Source organism: Myotis nattereri (genome assembly GCF_964212035.1).
Source record: "Myotis nattereri genome assembly, chromosome: 7".
NCBI lineage: Eukaryota > Metazoa > Chordata > Mammalia > Chiroptera > Vespertilionidae > Myotis > Myotis nattereri.
Window position 1 is genome coordinate 2,477,247 of NC_138082.1, and position 12,434 is coordinate 2,489,680.

A 12,434-nucleotide genomic window follows, 5' to 3' on the forward strand; every position below is an offset into this window, starting at 1 on the left:
CCCCCTGGGAAGCTTCAGGGACCCTGCTGGGCACCTGCTGGGGAAGAGTCCCCACAACATCTGCTTTGAAAGCCAGCGGGATGGGGGTTCACTCCAGAGACAAAGGGAGAGCCTTCGACAGACTGCCCAGCACAGAGGCAGCGCCGGCAGGCGGGAGGGTTTAGTGGACTGGCTCTGTGAGGGCTGTCGGGCAGGCACCTGTGAGCTCGGGATGGAGGGCGGGAGCCAGGCGGCACAGCTGTTCTTTGTGGAGCTCTTCTCCCACCTCGCTGGCCCGACCACACGCAAACGTCGAGTCTCCTCCATCGACCTGGCTAACTGCTGGCCTGCCCCACCCAACCTGCCCCCAGCCAGAGCCTCTTCCGCCGGCCCAGACACCACACAAGCGGCAGCAGCTCAGTGCACCGCAGCCTCCCAGAAACCACAGCCTCCACACGGGAGGCCAGCCTCAGCTCACACCAGCTCCCGCCAGGCAGCCCCAGCCCAGCACAGAGCCCAGGCGTAGCTGGCACTGGGCTCCCACTGAGGGGCCCACGCCTGGACAAGCGGCGTCCAGTCTGCCGTGCCATGTAGCTCCTGCCCAGCAGCCCACGCCGAGCCGCCAGCAGCTCCACGGCTACACGCGCCAGGCAGCCTCGCCGCGCCGCGCCCGGAGGGCTGGTCAGCATCCATTTGGTCTTGTCACCCTCCCCCCTCCCCAGGGAGTGGGACATGATGGCTTGATTACAAATAAATTCCATGATGACGTTTCCATAGTCAGACACTGACATGGTGACATGGCACCTCCAAGTGTAAGACACTTATTTGGGGCAGTTAGATATAAAAGGTTTTATACTTTCCAATCAAAGGACACAGTAACCTTGAAACGTGTCTTTTTAAAATAGTGATTATTGTGTAATCTGAATAATTGCTTGTAAGTAGGGATTTAATCACTTTTTCTAAAGAGCTGCTCACTCTTACACGGAAACATGCCAGCCTTGTGGGGGAAAGTCATGACAATTCCTCCTCCAACACAGAAACATCCCCAACACAGCTCGACAGGCGGGGGGCTCGGCCCCTCTGGTCCTCGTCATCCGGACCCCTGTCCCGAAGGTCCGGGATGCTGTCCTCCGATCTCTTCCCCCAGACGCGCCCCATCACAGGAAGTGAGCCTGAAGACACTCGCCTCCCTCCCTCATCTGAGCCAGCCCGCGAGGCGTGAGCTAGAATATGTTGCCAACGTGGTGGCTAACGGACCTTACCTAATTCCAGCTCTTTGTACCAGGACGGCCGAGGAGCCTTTAACAGAAACCTGTTGGCGAAACAACCGTGCGGCGGGAGTGGACGAAGCCCTCTGACGGGCACTGTTTTCTGAGGCCGCTTCATCCGAAACCTCCTCCTGCAGCTGTGGCCCCCCCCCCCCCCCCCCCCGCTACCTGACAGGCTTCCTGCTGGCCGTGAAGATCCAAGAATTATCCAAGCCCAGGTCCTGTGGCTGCCCACAGTCCTGAGCGAAACGGTAAAGGCAAGACCGGAGGCCGGAGGCTCCCGCAGATCATTCATCACCAGATGGAGGAGGAGAAGTGGGAGGAACGGGGTTTGATGGTGTATCAATGGGAGGCGATGTGAGTAGAATAGGATCAACCTGAGAGAGACAATCAATGAGTCCATGGCTCAAACTGCTTCTGTTTTTCTATAACCAGGAGCAAACAAATCCAGCAGAGGGATGAATTGAATTTCGTAAAGCTTCGTTTAAGTCAGTCTTTTAGCCATGTATTTTGCTTGTTAGGAGCAGTTTTAATAGCAAGATTCAATTGATAATTTTTGGCATGTGTTAACTGGTATTTTTTTTGAATATTTTTTTATTTTATTTTATTTATACTTGTGGGCATATAGGGATAATCCATGGACACAGACCGTGTGGTGGAGGCCTGGGGTGGGGGCGGGGCCAACGAGAAGAGGTCAATGGTTGGGGGGAGGGGAAGGAAAGAAAAAAAAGAGCAAACAATCCCTGACTCAGTTCCTCCCTCCGAGTTGCAGAATTAGACAAGATGCGCTCTCCCCACTTTGCCCCTCTGATCACAAACGCTAGATGCCACCCACACCCGTGCCCCCAAGGCCAAGAATCTGGTCGCGCAAGTGCTACCCGTGGGGCACCGTGTATGAACCACAGTCACGGCTAGCTCAGGCTCCCTTCTGAGGCCGGACGCACCTCCAGCCTGGAAACGCCGCCGGAGGCAGAGCACGCAGCTCACAGGGAGAAATAGCAGGCCCGAGCGCCCGTTCCTCCCGCTGTCCGCCGGCCCAGAGCCTTGCTGCGGTGGTGGCCTCTCCCCCGGAAGGACCATGGAAGGTGCTGCTGCAGGCTGGCTCCCGTGGGAGGACTCCCTCAGCCGCCTGCGCCCTCAGCACGCCTGCCGCAGGGGTGGAATGTGAGTGCGTGGCCGGCTTTACCTGGAGAGCAGCGGCTCATCCGGGCAGACACGGGCCCAGGAGCCAGAAGCGGCTGCCTCCAGCTCTCCCGCCGGCAGCTTAGTGCTCGAAGTCAGGTTACTGGGGGCTCTGACTTCTTTCATCTCTAAAAGGAGGGCGTTGTGCCCGGCCGGTGTTGCTCAGTGGTTGAGCGTTGACCCAGGAACCAAGAGGTCACCGGTTCAATCCCCAGTCAGGACACATGCCTGGGTATCCGGCTCAGTCCCCAGTGGGTTTTTGAGTCTCAGAATACGGTTTTACTGGTAGTACCGCCCGGGGCGGGGGGGGGGGGGGGGGGGGGTTGGGGGCTTCTGCCGCCCAGGGACTCTTCACACCCTTGCTGTCTTATCCCAGTGAACGGTGGACAGCACAGCCGGGGAGTTTCAGGAGGGGCCGTGCCCGCTCCCGCCCTCAGGATTCGCTCCCCTTCTTCCCAGGCTCCTCGCTGGCCCGGGGCTGCCGGGAGGGCTGGTCACACGTCTCCAGCCAGCAGCTGGACGCTCCAAGCTGAGTGATAACAAAAGTGAATTTTCTCTGTTGATAGGAGGAAGGAGGCAGTGTTTCCCTCCCCTCCTAGGGCAGTCTCCTTGGAAACCTGCGTCCAGTCCTGGCTCCTTATCTCAGTCAAATACCTCCAGGGCCAGAGAGCCCTGGTCTCAACTTTCCTGACCCGAGATCTCTCCAGGGCCTGGGCCTCCTCCCACAGGAGACAGAGCTGCGGCCCTGGGGCCTACCCTGGGGCCTCGCGTGCTGTAACCCTTGGCTCTCGGGGATGTGAGATGCTGTTATTTCAGAGCAGAGCCATTAGCCCGAGAAGAGGACAGGGGTCTGACCCAGAGCCAGGAAAGCCAGGCAGCCCCGCGTCCCAGCAAAGACCCACCTGCTCCCATCATGCGAGGCGTGCCTGGCATTCAACTGTTCAATAAGTGTTTGAGCTTATGCTTCACTTTTACTTTTATGTGGTTTTTTTGTGTTTTTGTTGTTTGTTTGTTTAATGTAATTTTCTCTTTTTATAAATATATTTTATTGATTTTTTACAGAGAGGAAGGGAGAGGGATAGAGAGTTAGAAACATCGATGAGAGAGAAACATCGATCAGCCGCCTCCTGCACACTCCCTACTGGGGATGCGCCTGTAACCAAGGTACATGCCCTTGACCGGAACCGAACCCTGGACCCTTCAGTCTGCAGGCTGACGCTCTATCCACTGAGCCAAACCAGCTAGGGCTACTTTTATGTTTTTTAATATAATTTTATTGATTCCAGAGAGGAAGGAAGAGGGAGAGAAAAAAAAAAATCAATGATGAGAGAAAATCATGGATCAGCTGCCTCCTGCACACCCCCAACGGGGGATCGAGTCGGCAACCCAGACATGTGCCCTGACCGGGAATTAAACCATGACCTCCTGGTTCATAGGTCGATGCTCAACCCCCGAGCCACGCCGGCCAGGCTGGTTTATGATGTTCTTGAGCTCAGCTGCATCCTTACTAACTCTTTGCCTCCGGATCTGTTCATTCTGATAGAGGGGTGTTGAGGTCCCCAGTTATGACAGTGGGTTCATCTAATTCTCCTTGTAATTCTATCTGGTTTTGCCTTACATATTTTAATACTAAGGCCCCCCCCCCCATTTTTTTAGCAAAAGTACTTTGTAGACTTTTTAAAATTATATGAACACTTCAATGCAAAATGCTTAACATTTCACATTAGCAAAGCTTCATTGAAATCAAAAACTTTTGTGATCAAGATGATTCACCCCAGCCAATTGTACAGTGGCTGCTTCATGCGGATGATGCCGGCCCTCTACAGCCCTCTGAGACGCGCATCATTAACGGTTGTTCTCCTTCGTTGCTCTTTTGAATCTAAAGGTGCAGAGGAGGCGGGTACTCAGACAGACATGAGACAAAATGCAATCCAGGAAGCCGGGCAGGGTTATTGCCGACAGTTATAAATGCAGCTGACGGAACCACCCAGCCAGGGTGCCCGGGCGCAGCTGCAGGAATCGCTCCGGGGCTGGTGAGAGGTGGTTTCTACAGCTCAGGGAGAGATCTGCACCAGATGAGAGGTCACAGTTGTAAGGATGCTTGTTTTATAAACAGGTACTGCACAGACATATGTAGTGTCTGCAACACTAGAAATATACATGAGACAGAGTCCCCTCAAAAGTCGGGCACAGTTAAAACAAAAAGAGAGAGGAGGTAACGTGATTCTCAAAGTCCACAGGAATTTTGCCTAAAGAGTTCAAACACCGCCAAGGAGTCACTTTCCCTGGGAGGCGGGAAGGCCTCTCCCGGTCCCTGCGGGTTGCCCCAGCTGGACTTGCTGGCTTTCGGCACAGCACCCGCCTCTGCCACGGCGGCAGGGGACACTCCTCCTCTGTCATCTCGTGCGGGGCGGTGTGGGTCTCCAGCAGATAAGTAAGCCAGGCCCTTGCTCACCATGCTCGGGGGACAGCACGTCTGCAGCTCCCTTGACAAGAACCTGCCCTGGAACTGCTGCGGTGAGAAATGCCAGGTCTCAGAGACTAACAGCCCGGCCTTGACCTCCATGCTCCTGATGAAGACGCTTCCGTGGTGATCAGGATAAACGCAGCTCTCATCACCAGTGGGACCACAGTCATGGGTTCTCTTGGACTTGCTGTCCTGCTACCTTTTTAAGGAATTCTCGTATCCCCTGGGTCTCCACTGGCACAGACGTACCAGAAGGCTTCTGGCTCCTTCTCCTTCAAGAAATCGCTTTGTTGTGAGTTCATGAGCATTCCCATCCTGGTCGTTTTAAGGACTTCTCCTTGGCCCCAGTGCCCTTTGGAATTCCCACAGAGACAGGACCTTTGCCGCATCAGATAAGGATGCCTCAGTAAAGACGTTGCTCCACGATTCTTATCTTCTGGAGTAATTAACCCCTGGGACTTACCCATCTCAGGACCCCGAATCCAGCCTAAGTGGTTTGGCCACCCAAAGACAAGATCTAACTGTCATCTGACCTGTGCACTCGAGCAGTGGAATGCTGGCCATCGGGCCATGAAGCCCAGAGGGCATCCCGTCTTCAAAAGTTCCTCCTGATCGCCAGTCTGTAGTTTCAGCTTCATTAGCTCCTCTTCGTTTCCAAGAGATTTGGAACCTCTTCAAATGCATTCCCAACGGCTCCTACTGTGGCTTCTGTGATGATTTCATTGGTTCTTGGTACAGACTGAATGCTTCCCCCCAACCCCCCGCAAATTTCTGTGTGCAAACCTAATCCCCAATGTCATGGTGCATGGAGGTGATTCGGCATGAAGTCAGAGCCCTCACGAGTGGGATTAGTGTCCTTATAAGAGACCCCAGAGAGCCCCACTGCCCTCGTCCACCAGGCGAGGACACAGCGAGCAGACAGACAGCATCTGCCAATCAAGAAGTGAGCTCTCACCAGATACCCAATCTACCGGCATCTTGATCTTCAACTTCCCACCCATTCAGAGCTAAGGGGAATAAATATTTGGGGTTTTTTTGTTTGGTTGGTTTGTGTTTTTTAAAATATATTTTATTGCCCTAGCTGGTTTGGCTCAGTGGATAGAGCGTCAGCCTGGGGACTGAAGGGGCCCAGGTTCGATTCTAGTCAAGGGCACATGCCTGGGTTGCGGGCTCGATCCCCAGTAGGGGGCATGCAGGAGGCAGCCAATCAATGATTCTCTCTCATCATTGATGTTTCTGTCTCTCCCTCTCCCTTCCTTTCTGAAATCAATAAAATATATTAATATATATATATATATATATATATATATATATATTATTGATTTCACAGCGGAAAGGAGAGGGAGAGTGAGAAAGAAACTTCAATGATGAGAGGGAATCACGGATCGGCTGCCTCCTGCACACCCCCTAATGGAGAAGGATCCCACACCCGGGCATGTGCCCTGACTGAGAATCGAACCGTGACCTCCTGGTTCATAGGTTGACGCTCAATCACTGACCCACACCAGCTGGGTTACGTTTCTTTGTTTAAATCAGTCCCCACCAAATTTTTGGTTGAAGGCAACCATAACCTAATTGCTTCACTTTTATTACAAATATTTGACAAAGAAGCAACCCAGCAAAAACCATCAGGGTCTGATAACAGTAAATAAGGTATTTTAGAGTCTGTGTGAGGAGAGTCATGATCTCACAGCTCCCTTTTCTCATTCATCACTCATCTCAGAGACACAGCGACTGGGATGACCAAACTGACATCATTTCAGGTACATTCGGTTAGGAATTCTTGGGAAGCAAGACGCAAAAACTCTGATTAAGAAGTGAAGGGATAAGTGGTGGTGGGTGCTGGTCAACTACTGAGCCATATCATCAGGAGCCTAGACTTTCTACCTGTTTGCTCCATCATTCTTAGCTTTTCATCTTTGGGCCTTTGAATTCATGGTCTCGATATACCCACTGAATTTTCAAACAAAGAAGGTGGAAATACCACTTCCAGCCCCTACTATGCCTTTTATCAGGAAAGCCAAAGCTTTTCCAGAAGTCCTCAGCCGGCACCTTCTCACATTTCATTGGCCAAGACTGGGTCATTTGCCCACCCCTAGCTCTAATAGAACCTGGAAACCAAGTAGATGGAAAAGAACAACAGTATTATCTTAGGTCAATTATGATTCATTCTCGAGAGCTGGGCAAACTCTGTATCCGTCAGCTGTGACTGTGATAATGCTCCATAACAAGCAATCCCTGAAAGCCTTTGTGGTCTACACAAACAAGCTGTTGCTCCTCAGTGATGGGCCTGTAGGTCACCTGCGACTCAGCTAGACTGTCTGGGATCAATTGGGCTTGGACCCAGGCGGTGTGTGTTTTCACGTCTGACCAATATACTTTCTTATTCTGGCAGGACTAGCTACCCAATAGCATATTTTTCTCATTCAAAAGGGATTGGTTCCTTTTGCTTTGTAGACTTCTATTTCTCTTGCAATAAATCTCCTTTAATATTCATTAGGAAGAACCTCTGTGTCTCATTAAACACTGGTTTCAAGCCATTTCCCACTCTGCATTTAAAGAGCCATGCCATCCTAAATGGTAGGTGTACAGGAAGCCAGATAAAGTCAAACACATGTAGGGCCTCTGCTTGTGTCCTGTCCAGTAACATTCCATTCACCCAACAAATGACCTGGCCAAGTCCAACACGAACTGGGCAGGGATAGATACTCTGCCTACTCCCTTGGAAAGTGCCACAAAGTCAGAGGCCAAAAGGTGTAGCTGCATAATTCTATCACGGCGAGGGAATGCAGACTTAGGAACGAAACCCCACTCTACTCCCTCATTCCAAACGAATGGGGCTCTGACAGCAAGAGAGAAAGGAACGGCTGTTGGGTGGCCTCCAACAGTGTCGTCAAAAGAAGCTTGAAAAACTTATTTTTCTGGTTTAGTTAGCAGGAGGAAGAGAAGGAAGCAAGGAAACAGTAGCGACAAATGGCTTTCCTGGGCAGGGATTTCCAGCTGAAACAGTGATGTATAGTTGAATGGGCTGAGAGAGACTAAACAACTTCTCAGACTCCGTGCCACAGTCTGGGTTCCGGCTCACGGCAACGGCTGACGCAGTTCATGCCGCACCCTCCCCTGAGTACCCCACGTGCGTGGGCTCCCTGGGTCCTCACCACACCCGTGTGGCCACCCTCACTCTGCAGCCGCGAGGTCCAGGGACTTGGGCAGCTGCTGGTGACTGGCAGAGGGCTGGCAGCACCGGACCTGCCGGGTTCCATTCATTCGGCAGCCGCCGCTGCTAGGCCTGTGCTGGGGGTACAGACCAGCAGCACAGCCCCTGCCCCCCGCCTGCAATTAGTCTCCGAGCGAGAAAGCCCCCTGCAAAGCATCTGTCGGCTAACGAGTGAGCCCAACGCAAACAGGCATGTGATATACTATGGCCAGGGGCGCTTCTGAGGGCTTGAGGTGCATACACCATGAACCGTCAAACCAACCCTATGAAGTACTATTATTCCTCTTCTTTTTCCTTAAAAAAATTTAGATTGATTTTAGAGCAGGAAAGAGAGTGTTGGGGCGGGGAGAGGGAGAGAGAGCGAGCACTGATGTGCTGTGCCACTTATCGATGCATTCATCGGTTGATTCTTGTATGTGCCCTGACCAGGGATCGAACTCCACAGCCTGGGGGTATTGGGAGGACACGCTAACCACTGAGCTACCAGCAGGGCTTAGTCCTCCTTGTAAATATCAGGAAACTGAGACCCGTAGAGGCTACCTTCCTTACACACAGGAAAGTGATGAGCAGGACAGAGACCAGGCAACCTGAATCCGGACCCCCCTTCTCACCACAGCAGCCCCTGAACAATACAATACGGGTTCATTTAAATATGTCAGTGGATCAATATAGCTTTCTTGATGTATTTCCTCAATAAAAGATAGTAGCTATAAGCTTAATCACATAAAGGCCTGTGAAATAGTTTATGTTAAAAAGGGTTTCTCATAGTGGAGACGCTTGGGTCATGGGTCTGGCTGGTATTTGAACACGATAAACTCAGAGGAAAAATATTAAAATATAAAACAGCATGTATAGTTTCTTTTTCCTTAAATCTCAGAGACTAGATTTCAGATATCCCATTATTTTTTCTGTTCGATGCTCATCTAACACTTTACACTTGCTAATGAGTTCAGTGCATTCTAGTGATAATTGTGACCATTCTCATTAAAATCACTTCAAATAAAGGTCAAATACCATGTACCACCATCGATAAAAATCTTCATGATAAAATTTACACGGAAAAGCTGTCCTCCAATGAAAACAGTTTCAGCAAAATAAAAATGGAAAGTCGGGTCCAGGCCGGGTGGCTCAGCTGGTTAGAACATCCTCACAGACACCAAAAGCTGGGGATTTGGTTCCCGGTCAGGGCACAGACCAGGTGGTGGGTTCCATCGCGGCCTGGGCGCGCCCAGGAGCGACCAACTGATGTTTCTCTCTCGCTGTCTCTCCCCCTCCCTCCCACTCTCTTTAAAAATCAATGCAAAAACATCCTCAGGTGAGGATTAACAACAACAACAAAATCAATGAACATATTAAGGAAAAAAAGGAGTCAGGACAGTTCACTCTTGAACAATGGGGAGGAGGGTAAGGGCGAGACCCCACTGCGCAGCTGAAGACCTCGCATGACTTTCACCCCCCACACATGGCCCTCGGGGTCCCCGGGGACTGGTCCCGTCTGCCTTGTGGACTTCTACTTCTCCCGCAGTAACCGTGCTTTACTGTTCACTAGAAGAACCTCAGCGCCCAGCTGGAAATGACTGTTCCAAGCCGTCTCCCCGCTGCTCTTACAGAGCCGCCACCCTCACACGTGCAAAGCCACACACCCTGAAAGCCACAGCTCTGCCGGGCCCAGGAGACGGGGCCACCAGGGCCAGCCTCTCCCTCGGCTTGGAGGGACCGATGGGCGACACGAAGCCACGGATCAGGGAGCAGAGGCTCACCCGCACCAACCCTGCAGGCCCCCGCCAGGGTCGGACGCTGGGTGTGTAACACTCCCGGGGACCCCACACGGGGCCACCATCCCCTGAGACCTACCTGCAGGAGCTGGAGCAGGTTCCCACAGCAGAGACGGCGGGAGCGTCGGAGGAGGAGGAGGAGGAGGAGGAGGAGGAGGAGGAGGAGGAGGAAAGCAGGTGGAAATGGCCGGCCGCGGGTCAGGAGGCCTGAGCCAGGAGGAGCTGCTTAGGCCGCTGAGCTGCCGGGATGCGCAGAGCCCGGCACACCTGTGGGAGCGCCATCGGCGGCAGCCTGCCGAGTGGGGGGAAGGAAAGGCGGAACCCCAGCCCCCTCCGGCCCTCCTGTCCCACCGAAGGGGGGAGGGGAAACTGAGGGAGCTTGTGAGGTCACAGGCCAGAGGTCCGTCTCCCTAACGCCCCGAGGCCGGGTGACAGGACCCCGGGCTGCTCCCCACACACAGCGGACCCCACGCGCGGCCTGTTCACGGCAGTGCCTCTGGCCATACGTCCCGGCCAGCCGGCGAGAACGGCGATGAGGCCCACGACAGGCAACACAAGACCAGCGCCGCAGTGTCCGAGACCGCGTCCTTCTATACGGTCGCTCATGGATCTTAACTTCCCACTATTTTAAAACAAGAGAAACCCCGCACACCTGTATTAGTAGAATTAGACGGTAAAATTCTTAGCATAGATTTCTTTTGCTTAAGTTTACATATAACTTTATTGACTATAATAGCAGTCAACCGGTAGGATTCAATAAATTGTCCACAAATTCAACAAAAATGTTAGGCTGCATAGACCTGTGTTTACTTGGGATATATTTCTAAAAACCATTTGCCATGAGTTTGAAACTAACAGATTATTGGCTAGCTTAATACACAGCGTGGTGGAGAAGGGGAAAGACTATGGGGAGAAATGCGGAGGAGAATATAAGCCAGGTTAGGAAAATGTACGGCCACATCTTTTCTTCTTCCCCCTCCTCTTAAAATGTTTATTTTTTGAATATGTTAAAAAAAAAAAAAAGTCTTGGATTTCAAAGGGTACAGAGAGGAAAATACGCCTGCCTCTCCCTGTCTCCCAGCCCCCAGGTCCCCCCTCGCTTCCTATTTGTTCCGTTAGACATTAGGGGGAGCCATGCAAACAGCCATTTCTGCAGATCCAGCCCCGCTTATGGACAGGCAGCGTGGTTCCCCTAACACAGTGGTTCTCAACCTTCTGGCCCTTTAAATACAGCTCCTCATGTGGTGACCCAACCATAACATTATTTTCGTTGCTACTTCCTAACTGTCATGTGGCTACTGTTATGAATCGCCATGTAAATATCTGATATGAAGGATGGTCTTAGGCGACCCCTGTGAAAGGGTCGTTCGACCCCCAAAGGGGTCGCGACCCACAGGTTGAGAACCGCTGGACATCCTGTGCACACCCACCTGCTTTCCCACACATGGGATCCGGACACACTCCGTGACCCGTGATGTGTGTCAGAATGTTTTGTATGAACTTCCTTAGTGGGACAATGTACCTGAGAGTTAGCTTGAAAGCTAAACGGCCAGGGACTGTTCCTATGCAGGAGGGGAGCCGCGGGTGGGCCAGTCTCTCCTGAAATGAAGGCTTCCTTTCGCTTGAAGGGGGAGGGACGATTCTGAAGTCTGTAGCTTCACCAAGTGATGAGAAAGCAAAGTGTGGAGAACGTCTACCAGCCCCTGTTCTCCCGGAGCAGCCCAGCCCGGAGCCGTCCTGCAGGCCAGAGGCGCTAGGGGCTGACCCCCCCCCCCCGACCCCCCCCTCAGCTCCTGCTGCCCGGGGGGGCACCAAAGGGCCTAAGATGGTTTTTGAACCAACAAACGGGGTCACAATCATTTCTCTCTTGTGACTCCATTTGCTCTAGAAAAGCAAGAAGGAGTGACCACATCTTCCTGGCTGTGTAAGCAGAATAATACCTTTTCAAGAAAAATTCACGTTACAGAACCGCAAGAACCTTAAAGGCCATCCAGGCCCATGGTTCTCGCTGGGAATGACACCGAATCGCCTTCCCCCCTCCCTCCCTGCCTGCCTGCCTCTCTCTCTCAAATCAATAAACACATCCTCAGGCGAAGTTTAAATAAATACATTTTAAAAATATCTGGGGTCATTATACCCTGGTCAATGCTAACCCCTGAGCAGTTCCTCAATCCCGGTCCCTGAAATAACTGCCTACTCATGTGTGGGCTTATTCTGACCTTCCCTTACCCCCCTTTTGTGCACACGTGTTCCTGTTAATTTCTAACCTCGATAACTTCCGGCTGAGGTGAAACTGTTCCCACGGAAACGCGTTCCTGGGTCAGCTGAGACCATGGCTGGGCTTCTAAGCCAGGTCACCAAAAACTGTTTCATCTACGATTTACCTAAAGGGAGAAGCCAGTGGCCCTGTCTCCAATTATACCTCCATTCCATCGACCAAGCACTGAACGGGGCGGACCCGGAAATGCTCGTGTGTCCTGATGTAAGACACCAGCGACCCAAAATTCCCTGATTTCAGTAGGAAGCAGGAGTCAGAGAGGATGCTG